Genomic DNA, 12,199 nt, shown 5'->3' on the forward strand with positions numbered 1-12,199 from the left:
GGAAACTTTAATCATTACCCAAAGTGAACTGAATGGTGAAATTGTGTTTGTGGAAGTGAAGAGAAATCTTCTACACTGATCTTTCTCATGGACAAAATATTACAAGCAATTATTTATTATTTATTTCACTTGTTAATAAATTATATATTCAGCAATTTTAATATTTATGTAAAAGGAGATTAAGGGATTTTGCCATGTAGGAAAATAAAATTACTATTGGGGAAAGGAGGGGTTTTTTCAATTTACTGAATAAATATATTTAAATATTTAAACATACTCTGTATTTCTCTAGAATTTAGATTAATAAGATTAAGCATGGGAATAAGTCAAGTAGCAGACTGAGGAGTGATCTTCAAAGATATTCTTTGACCCTGTTACATGTGGTAATAACTCAGGGGGCATTAGCAGCTATGATTACAACAAACCTTGAAGAAGGTTCTTAAAGAAAATTTTAAAGAAAATAAGGGATGGGGGGAAAGTATTGGGAGAAGATGGAATGTTAGATTCAGAAATAACAAGAAAGGGGCAGTTGGGAAGTGCCAGTGGATAGAACACTGATCCTGGAGGCAAGAGAACCTAAGCTCAAATCTGGTCTCAGACATTTAATAATTACCTAGCTGTATGACCTTGGGTAAGTCACTTAACCCCATAACCCCATTGCCTTGCAAAAAACACACAAAAAAGTTGATAAAACAAAAAAATAGAACTTCCACAGAAATAACAAGAAGACCAGTTTGGATTGTAGAGTGCAAGATGGGAAGTGATGTATAACAAGGTTTTTTAAAAAAATAGGTTGGGGGTGCCTAGGTGGCACAGTGGATAAAGCACCAGCCCTGAAGTCAGGAGTACCTGGGTTCAAATCCAGTCTCAGACACTTAATAATTACCTAGCTGTGTGGCCTTGGGCAAGCCACTTAACCCCATTTGCCTTGCAAAAACCTAAAAAACAAAAAATAAGTTGGGACCCAGTTTGAGAAGTGTTTTGAGCCTAGGGACAATGGGTAAACAATGAGGTTTTTTGAGCAAGGGAGTCACAGACCTATACCTTATTTATTTTTTGAATTTTATTTTATTTTTCAATTACATGTAGATGGTTTTCAACATTCATTTTTTTGTGAGCTTTTGAATTCCACATTTTCCTACCATCTTCCCTTCCCTCCTCCCTTCCCATGACAGCAAGTGATCTGATGTAGGTTATACTTGTACAATCCTGTTTAACATATTTCCATATTAGTCAGAACTAAAGGGGGCAAAATTATGAGAAAAAGAAAAAAGACATAAAACAAGTTTTAAAAAGTGAAAATAGTATGCTTTAGTCTGCATTCAGATTCCATAGATTTTTCCTCTGAATATGGGAAAACCTTTTTCATGACAAGCTTTTTAGAATTGTCCCTAATAACCGAAGTGTTGCAAGGATTTAAGTTCATCATAGCTGATCGTCACACAATGTTGCTGATAATGTGTGCAGTGTTCTCCTTCTTCTCACTTCATTTGGCTTCAGTACTTGCTAATCTTTCCATGTTTTTCTGACATTCACCCACTCGCGATTTCTTTTATTTTTATTTTTTTATTTTTAAGGTTTTTTGCAAGGCAAATGGGGTTAAGTGGCTTGTCCAAGGCCACACAGCTAAGTAATTATTAAGTGTCTGAGGTCAGATTTGAACTCAAGTACTCCTGACTCTGGGGCCAGTGTTCTATCCACTGTGCCACCTAGCCACCACCCCCCCGACTCATGATTTCTTACAGAAAAATTCATATACCATAATTTGTTCAGCCATTCCCCAGTTAAAGGGCATCCCCTCAAATTCCAATTCTTTGCCACTACAAAAAAAGCAGCTATAAATATTTTTGTACATATAGGTCTTGTTCCCTTTATTATGCTCTCTTTGGGATACAGACCTAGCATTAGTATTGCCGAATTAAAGGGTATGCACAGTTTGATTGCATTTTGGGTATAGTTCCAAATTGTTCTCCAGAATGGTTGGATCAGTTCACAACTCCACCAACCCTATTAGTAAGATCCAAATTTTAGAAAAATCTCTTTAGTAACTATACTGAAGGAGGGAAAACTAGGGCTGAGGAGACCCATTAGGTTATATTGCAATTCTCCAGGAGACAGGTGATAAAAGCTGAATTATGACTTATGAATTATGTGAGTAAGCCAAAGGAAAGGATGTGAGAGATGACATGGAAATAGAAATGACAAGCTTTGCCAAATTTTTAGATATATAAAGTGAGAGAAATGAGGAATCAGGTTAGCTCCAAGGTCTCACACTTGAATAACTGGAAAAATTATGGTGCCCTTCACTGAAATTCGAGTAAATTTGGGGTGAATAATGAGTCCATGTTTGAACATTTGAGTTTACTATACCTATAATATATATTTTGAAATATCCACTAGGCTGTGTGTAATGCTAGGTTAGATCTTAGAAGAAAATACACACACAAAAATACACATATATACACACACACACAGAGACATTACAGAGTCAATCTTCATTTTTCACAGATTTGATATTTGCAAATTTGACTACTTGTTAACATTTATCTTTAACTCAAAAGTCAATATTGTGAGGCCTTTTCAGTGATCTCTAACAGGTACAGAGATCCCCTCCCCCCAAAAAAATTGTTGGACATACACAGGTAAGACTAAGGTAAAATAAGGTGATGTTCTGCCTCCTTGCCTTTTCATGAACTATTCAGTCCCCCCTTTTTTAATGCATGTTGGGGAATACATTAGTGAGAAAAATAGAAGGGAAACAGATTTACTATTTAACATAATAGGGTGAGAATTCCTTTCCCCCCCTTCTTATAACCAGTAAAATATAACAAAACCACATCCAGTCCATGGGTTTTTATGTTTCTTAACTCTCTCTGTATGGAAGACTCACCTTCCTGAGTTCAAATTTGACCTTAGACATTTTTACTAGCTGTGTGATTCTGGCAAGTCAGTTAACCTTGTTTGCCTCAATTTTCTCATTTGTAAAATGAGTTGGAAAAGGAAATGGCAAAACATTCCAGCATCTTGACCAAAAAAAATACCCCAAATGTATGGGGTCAGGGAGAATCTGAGATCACTGAACAACTCCCTCTGTGATCCTTAAAGACAGTGGTAATTCTAAAGGGATATTAATGTCTTCTTCCCTCATTAGAATGTAATCATTTCATCATCATTTTAGATCTTTTCATTTACTCGAATTTAATTACTTGCTAGCTTTCATTTCACTTCTGTATTTGTGTTTCAGAATTTCTACTCAGCTTTTATCTTTTCATCAGGAATGCATTTATATGTTTTGTGTGTGTAGGTTATGTATATATCAAAGAACAAAGTCAGAAAATAACCATTGATTTGGTAACTAATATTAGAAACTGCTTTTTGTGAAGAAAGAAAAAATAGATAAGACATTAGCTAAATCAATTTTTTAAAAAAGAGGTGAAAACTAAATTGCATCATTAAAACAGAAGAACTCATAAGAAATGAAAAATAAAGAAAATCATTGGAAATTACTTTTCCCAGTTTTATGTTGTACTAAGATCACTCTACCAGGATTCCTCCTTTCTTAGGTTAGATTTTCCCTGAAAGACAACAAAGCTGTACCTTAGACTTTCTTGATTCAAAATCAATTTGTTCCTCCATCAATAAAATTCCCCAGTAGCTTCAGACTTAGGGTATGTCCCAAGCCCTTTCTAGTAACCACACCTTGCCCTACTGACTAGGTTTTGTTTCCACATGTTGACAAAAGAGATAATATCTAGCCAAATTAAGTATTGAAATATCTTCGTTGAATAGTTTTTCTATGCTATAATTAAGTAAACCTCCTTTTGTTAACTAGTGAATTTTGCTCATTTTTTACCAACATCAAACTTGAATTAGGCCCTTATCTTATTCTTTGTCCAAACAAATGATTTCCTCACATGTGAAATGGGCAATTTCAGTTAGATAATTTTTTTTTAAATCAATGCATTTAGGGGGAAGCCAGGTAGCACAGTGGATAGAGTACCAGCCCTGGAGTCAGGAGAACCTGAGTTCAAATTCAACCTTACACACTTAATAATTACCTATCTGTGTGATCTTGGCCAAATCACTTAACCCCATTTAGAATTAGAAGGGAAACAGTGAATTGGGACAAAATATTTGCAGCAAATTTGGCTAGTGAAAGACTATATCTGAAATATAGAGAACAGAATACACATAAGAACAAGAGCTATTTCCCATAAATATGAAGTTCTTAAAAGAAGAAAAGCAATTTATCATATTTTAAATGCTACAAATCATTAACAATGTAAATCAAAATAATTCTGAGTTCCAACTCACACCCATAAGATAAAGAGACCAAAGAAGGAAGATGATCATTGTTGGGGGGACTGGAAGATAGGCACTCTACTACATTCTATTGTAAGAGCTATGAATTCATTCAACCATTCTGGAAAATAATTTAAAACTATCCCCTAAAAGTCACTAAATTGTTCATATTCTTTGACTCAGTGCTGTCATTATAAGCTTAGCTTACAAAGAGAATAAAGAAAAAGGGAAATGATTCATGATTACAAAAATATTCAGAGTAGCACTTTGTGCAAAGCCCTAGAAACATTGATTGGAAAGTAAATAAACAAATTATTACATATTGATTAAATGGAATGTTACTGTAAGGTAAAAAAATAATAACTATCCTCAGTACGGAGAAGTGTAGAAAGATGTATATGAACCTGTGAAAGTGAACATAAACATTGTCAAGGAAAAAAATGGAAAGAATCATAAAACAATTGAAAGTGAATGCTACAAAATTACAAAGAATGAATATGACTCCAAAACAGAAGACACTTACCACCAATACTTTGCAAATGTGGGAAGACCACAGGTATAGAACATTTAATATACATTTATGTTTGCATGTATGTGTCTGTGTGTATTTGTTTACATATATAAGTATATGTGTATATATATATATTCAGACTTTTTTAATGTATTGATCAGTTTCACTGATTGTTTTTTCTCTTCCTCTTTATTTTTGGAAAATATTTTTTAAAAAATATTCTTTGTTATATGAGATGACTATCTAAGGGTAATCAGGAACACATATATAAATAAATTCATTTTAAAATAAGAGAAATGCCAATAAAAACATCCCTGAAGTTCAACCTCATCCAAAAGATTTGCAAAGATGCCAAAGAAAAATGAAATTTTTGGAGGAACTATGGAAGGACAAGTACACTATTCACTGCTATGAGAGGTGTGAAATGATTCAACCATTTTGGAAAACAATTTGGAACTGTTTCCCAGAGGTCACTAAATTTTTCATTCCCTTTGATTCAGTAATGTTACTATGCTTATACCCTAAAAAGCCAAAGAAAGAGGAAAAGTATCATATGTACAAAAGTATTTGTAGTAGTACTTTTTTTGTTGTAGCAAAGAACTGAAAATTAAGGGGGTGTTCATCAATTGGGGAATGGCTGGACAAATTATGGAATTTCAATGTAGTGAAATAACATTTCACATTATAAAATTATGAAAGAGTGGAATTTAGAGATACCTGAGAGGCCTTAGAACAAGGAAAATAATTTACACAATAGCTTCAATTATAAAGGAAAACAACTGTGAAATACTTAAGAATTCTAATCAATGCAATTAACAGCCACTGCTCCAGAAGATCATGATGAATCATATTCCTGACCATTTGGCAGCCTTGATGTTCAAAATGAGACACACATTTTCTGACAAAGCCAATGTGTATATCTGTTTTGCTTGACCATACTCAAGGAAGGGAGTTTAATTGTATTTTGAGGAGAAAAAATTTTACAGGTTTTTTAGAGAGGTAATAACAGAGATCTAAAGAAAGAAAGGGAGGGGGAGGAAAGAAAAAAGAATACTAATGAAACATTTATAAACTACATTGGTTTGATCAAGAAAGAATTCCAGAAAGAGACAAGTAGAGGGAAAAAAATGAAGTTACAGTACTAAATGTACATTTATTGTACCCCAAAGACCCATGGAAAAAGCTTCTTATATCTCTAGGAGAAAATGGAGAAGAGCTAATATGAAGTAGCCAGACCTGGTCATGAAACCGCAGGGGCCTTTGGCAATTTGGGCAAGGAAAGTCACTTTATTCTGGTTATTTTTCCCTTCATGACAAAAATCCCAATGGAGAGGGCAAGGACACAAAAAGCTGAGATCCAGTTTGAGCTGGGCTCTCCACAAGGTGGGGGGACCTTAGGCTGTGGTTCAGCTCAACTTAATTAAGAATAAATATCTTAAGAGTAGGAATGTAAGAACATTACTGAAATTCTGACACTGCAAGGATCATTTAAAGGAGTGGCTGTCCATTTTACATTTGGTATTAACATTTTCTATCATTATATAAATAGTTTTCTGTTACAGGAATGCCCCATTTTTGGAGGCTAGGAGGATGACCATGACTACGTTTTTATTCCTTCAGTCTCCTATCTTCAAGAGAGATATTGAGCTAGAATTATATTTACTACTCATAAAATATTTATAGTTCAGGGGGTTACAATTTTCTTTTGTTCAGAATATAATGTACTTTCCCTGGGTACTCCAAGGGATTGGGGCCGGGGGGGGGGGGGGGGGGGGGGGGCGGAGAGGAACGGGAATAGTCCTACCCTATACTTGAAAGCTAACAGCTTAATCTTCAATTCCTTGGCTTCTCTATCACAAAATACTTATAACACTGAAAGATTATCAGGGATACCAAAGGAAGTGGAAAAATAGTAATTGACATACAATTTAGTTTATTTGGACCACATGTGTTTTAGGGGTTCTCTGATACAGGAGTGAGATGACATCTCAGCTCAGCTGAAAAGGAATGATCTCATCTTCTCAGCAGTCTCTTAAATGCAGGCACTGGAAATCGAGGGACATGATGGGGTAAATTCCTGTGGCTTCAGGGTCTCCCATCAGTGTAAAAGTCCACACCCCTGTCTCTTCTCTACTTCTATCTATCTTCCAGTCACATTCTTTCTGTAAATGCATAGCCTCATAAGATTGTCTTTTTCAGTACTCCACCACTCTAGGTGGGTAGGGTGGCAGATTTGCTACCCTGTCATCTCAATTAAAGATGCTTTATTCCTTAACTCATGGCTCTGGCTTTTTTCAGAATTTGACACTAGATGTATCTCTAAATTACTGTTTCATCCATAACTCATAGAACTGAGGCTGATAAAGATTGATTTTTATGAAACCGTAGTCAAACCCCAGTCAGGTTTGAGTAGTCTCCTAAATGTGAGGGAGATAAACCGATTGGCAGAGAGACTCTAGAGAGTGAAGGAGAGAAGGAGAGAAAGCAAGAGACTAGAATCTGTCTGGGAAAGGTATGAATTTTGAATGGCTTAATGGGATTCCCTGGAGCTGCATGTATGTAGGAAAGTCACCATTCCACATGTCACTGTGCCTGTACCTTCAGAGATTAAGAGGAAACATCTCTGGTGAAATCTTTCTTTCCTTGACTGAGCTGAGATTTTATCTTACCTCTATCCTTATATATAGAATTTCCCCAATTTCTGTTTTCCTGCATGTTTGAATAACTATGTTTGTTCATTATTCATGATTATCTTTTGTGGATCAAGCATTTGGTGGGAGACATATAAGCTGTCCCCAAAAAGTCTACTATTATTTTTGCAGTCTGGGACAGGAGTACTTCCTACCCAGAGGAACTAGAAAAAGTGAATACTGAATCCCAAAAGAACTTTCAAAGGACTACAAAAAAATATGATGTAGAACAGATACAAATATTAGTCTTGGAGATAGGAGAATAGAGACACAAACCCCCAACTTGTTCTGCTTAACAGTGGAAATCACAATTTCCTTTGAGATTTGGAACAGGATATTCTAGATTCTAGATCTCATTTATATAACTATAATTCTCCTCCACAGGCAGATCTCTGGGAGCTGGTCCTTGGGACTTCCCTTTTTTCCTTTATTTTCTTTCATTTTCCCTTCATTCTTTCATTTATCTCTAGTTGCTTCTCTGGCTAATTATCTGTGTATTGTGTTTGGTAAATGTATCTCTGCATACAGCCTTGGAATTTTGTGGATGTGAATTTCTGAAGTAATACTGGGCTTTATTTCAGACTTTACATTGACTAATTTTGAAAGCCCCAGTAGAAATTTCAATCCAAATAGCCCCAGGCATTCAATCTAAAATGGTCCTTTGTTCTAAGCAGTTGACTTTTAACCTTTTTTTGCCCTGTCCAACATTTAAAATTTTGGTCTTGCTCTTCTGAGCATGGGGTAAAGGATGATTTTGAAGAAATCCCCTCCCCCAGTCCCACAGCTTAGCAATTATTTTTTCTTGGTGAAGACATTTGACCCTCAATTTTTTTCAACTCTTTCTAATTTTGATAGCCTAGTAGAGTATTTTAGTAATTCAGAGATATAATTTGATTTGCTGACTGCTGTAATTGTTTCAGGAAAACATTTTAATATTTCTTTAATATTTGATATAAGAGTGGGGCGGCTGGGTGGGGCAGTGGATAAAGCACCAGCGCTGGAGTCAGGAGTACCTGGGTTCAAATCTCGTCTCAGACACTTAATAATTACCTAGCTGTGTGGTCTTGGGCAAGCCATTTAACCCCATTTGCCTTGCAAAAATCTAAAAAAAAATATTTGATATAAGAAGTTGATCCAGAGGTGTTTGATAACATACCCTACCTATTGCTAGCATAAAACTATTGTTTTATGACTGATCTATTGCTGAATGTAATTTTTTTGGGGGGGAGTTTGTAAGGCAATGGGGTTCAGTGACTCGCCCAAGGTCACAAAGCTAGGTAATTAGTAAGTGTTTGAGTTTAGATTTGAGCTCAGGTTCCTCCTAATTCCAGGGCCAATTGCTCTATCCACTCTGCCACCTAGCTGCCCCTACTGTACCACTTAGCGGCCCCTGCTGAATGTTATTGATGTACAATTTTTATGAACAAGTTTTGTCTGTCTGCTATGTGCATAATTATTTGCCATATGTTGATGATGAAAAAGTTACTACTGCTATTGTCTTGAGTTCAAGAATGTTATTTTGAACTTTTGATAAATACAATATTTTAATCCTGAGTGGCTAGGTGGCACAGAGGATCGAGCGCTGGTCCTGGAGTCAGGAGTACCTGAGTTCAAATCCAGCTTCAGACACTTAATAATTACCTAGCTGTGTGGCCTTGGGCAAGCCACTTAACTCCATTTGCCTTACAAAAAACCTAAAAAAACCCCCAATATATTAATCCTATTTGCTATTATTTGCTTCATATTTGTTGCTTTAATTAATATTTGGGTATTGATATTGGCACATATTTCAGAAATATGAGAACTCAGTCAGTTGAGTTATACTGTCACATGTTTTCAACTAAAAACAAAGAAATCTAATGCTAGGGATGGAAACAGACTTTAAAAATAAGGAAAATTTAAGAGTACTATGCAGAAATGTGCAAGCCTTGGAAGACTGTATGAATATTAAGGCAGATATGACAACTCAGGAAGGTTTTTTAATATTTCCTGAGAATTTTGAACACGGAGGACCTGATAATAAAATTCTGGGAATTTTATAGTTGTGCATTCTCTGAAGATGAAAGGTTGCATAAAAAGTAAGAGTTCTTCCAATTAAAGAAGTTCATTTTATAGGGAAAATGAATGTCTCAATTAAGTCTGGAAGTACCATTGAACCAATGTAAGTAGAATTGAACCAAACCAAACATGAGCAGATAGTATAAACCCAATTTTGCCATTTTCTCTGGATAGGAACCATCTCCCTCAGAAGAATTGCACTGGAAGACTTGGGTTTGGGTTAGACAGACAACTGAGACCCTGGAATTCTTCCAAGTCAGAAAAGGTGATGAGATTAAAAGAATCCAAGGTCAGCTTTACTGGGATGACTAACCTCATTAGTACACAGCCAGAAGTCAGCTGATATGAATGCATACAGACATAATCTGAAATTTTTGAGGAGGATGAATCAACAGAAGAATACATTAATTCCATCACAAATATTGTGCAGATTTAAAGGTGAAATTCCTGCTGAGTTCCTACTGAAGGGGGGCAACACCCCCCAGAGATTAAGGTATGGGTGCCAGCAGATCCTGAGAAAGCAAGTAATATGGGACAATAATGATGTCTTTGTACTTAGTCCTCAAACATTTAGTCATGTGCCAGCTATTGCAAATAATAACTAGGTAGGAAAGCTACTTAGGAACATCGGTCAATCTCCTATGAAGGACTCAGTATCACCATGGCTCTCAGAGGCAAAATTTATCCTAAATGTGTAGAACTGAGGCAAAGACATAAAGCTGGTGAGAGAGAGAACAAATAGCAAATAGAACTAAGGGAAAGAAGAGGATGAAGATTCCCTCCATAGGGAAGTTACATGAGGAACAAAACCACCATTTTTTATTATTGTTGATCTCAAAGTTCTACACATGTTACAATACAGTATAGTACTATATAATACAATACATACTTATTAAATACCTGTGTTCCAGTCACTGAGTTAAGTGCTAGAGATATAAATACAAAAAAAGGCAGTCTGCCCTTACAATCTAATGGAAAAAGACAAAATAGGAAAGGAAGTGGGGGAGGTGAGAATGTTGAATTAATGGAACAAAAAAAAATGTGATATATTATACAAAAATTTGCGTCTTTTATTTTCCATATTCAAGAAGTAGAGTCAGACTAGAGAAGGTCATTCTGGTTAGTCATTACTGTCAATTCATTATGATTGTATTCCACCCAGACTTAAGAACCCTACACTGAAATGATGGTAATGATTGAAAATATAGGCTGCAATGCTGTCCTGGGTAGTGAATTTCAAGTTACTCTCATTTTATAATCTTTTTTTTTTATGAGAGATATCTGCGATAAATACTTTAAAGCCTATGACAGGATTTAACAAATACTTTGAAGCCTATGGCAGGATTTGGACTTGAGTGATAAAGATTGCTTACACCTGGAATACCTCAAGATGAGTTGGAGATTCCCTAAGGGAGTTATTGATGTCAACAGGTAAATGGAAACTGTGTCTTTAGTATAGCCAAGCTCTCCAAACACTGAAATTTTTGCACCTTTTGGAAACAACTCCAGGCTTTTCAAAATTCTAACAGGATACTTAAAAGCAAGAAACTGGGTAGGACTCAATCAAACACTTTGACTGTGTATGCTGAGGTGCAGTGGATAGAGCACCGGCCCTGGAGTCAGGAGTACCTGAGTTCAAATCTGACCTCAGACACTTAATAATTACCTAGCTGTGTGGCCTTGAGCAAGCCACTTAACTGCATTGCCTTGCAAAAACAAACAAACAAACAAACAAAGAAGTGCTAGTATACATTATAGGAGAACTAGCTTTTCAGTCTCTGAAGTACATGAGACATTTTTACTCTGGTGACTCCTCAGAAAAGTGGAAGGATGGATTAAGGCTGAAGCAAAAGGATAGGCTCATTTTCATTGCATGAGCAGGATATAGGATATGGGATATGCTCCAAGTGCAATCTGCAGGGTCCAGGTAACCAATTCCCAAACATGTAGAGGATTAGGAAAACTACTTTATCATTGATGGAAGACCTCAGAACCTATCTCAAAGAATTGCTGTATATTGGCATCATCACACAATCCTGAAGTTCTTGTGCTTCAGCCACAATGATGTTAACAAAGAAAAATGAAAAGCTGCTAATTTATATAGGGTACCAGATTGGAAACAAAAAATTACAATGGACCACAGTTGTCATGGATTGAAGATGCAGATTATCCTAGAAGACAATGGCACAGTATGACAGTCAGTGGTTTTCAGTCTTAGACTTGCTTAATGAATACTACCAGAGTTCTATGTCTGAGAGAATTACTTTCATCTATACCCCTGAATTTTATAAGTTTGAATGCTTGCCCCAAGGTCCCTTGAGAGGGATTACCATTTTCTAATGCATAATAAAATTATTGGAAATTAATTACTTGAATGAATTGGTGTTTATGACATTACTGTCTTTGGAAGACATTGGAAGAACATGAGGAGAGACTGATGAAAGTGTTGGATCAGTTGGAAGATCTGGTCTGAACCTATCAATTTACAATTGTCAAATTTTCTAGAGCTTCTGTCAAACGAATGGGTCATATTTATCTCAACAAGATGTGAACCCAAACCAGAGAAAGTAGATATATTTCAAAAGTGGCCAAGTTCATAAAGTCTTAGAAACTTAAAAACTTTTCTAGGATTTTTATA

The sequence above is a fragment of the Macrotis lagotis genome, chromosome 2 (genome assembly GCF_037893015.1).
Source record: "Macrotis lagotis isolate mMagLag1 chromosome 2, bilby.v1.9.chrom.fasta, whole genome shotgun sequence".
Classification (NCBI taxonomy): Eukaryota; Metazoa; Chordata; class Mammalia; order Peramelemorphia; family Peramelidae; genus Macrotis; species Macrotis lagotis.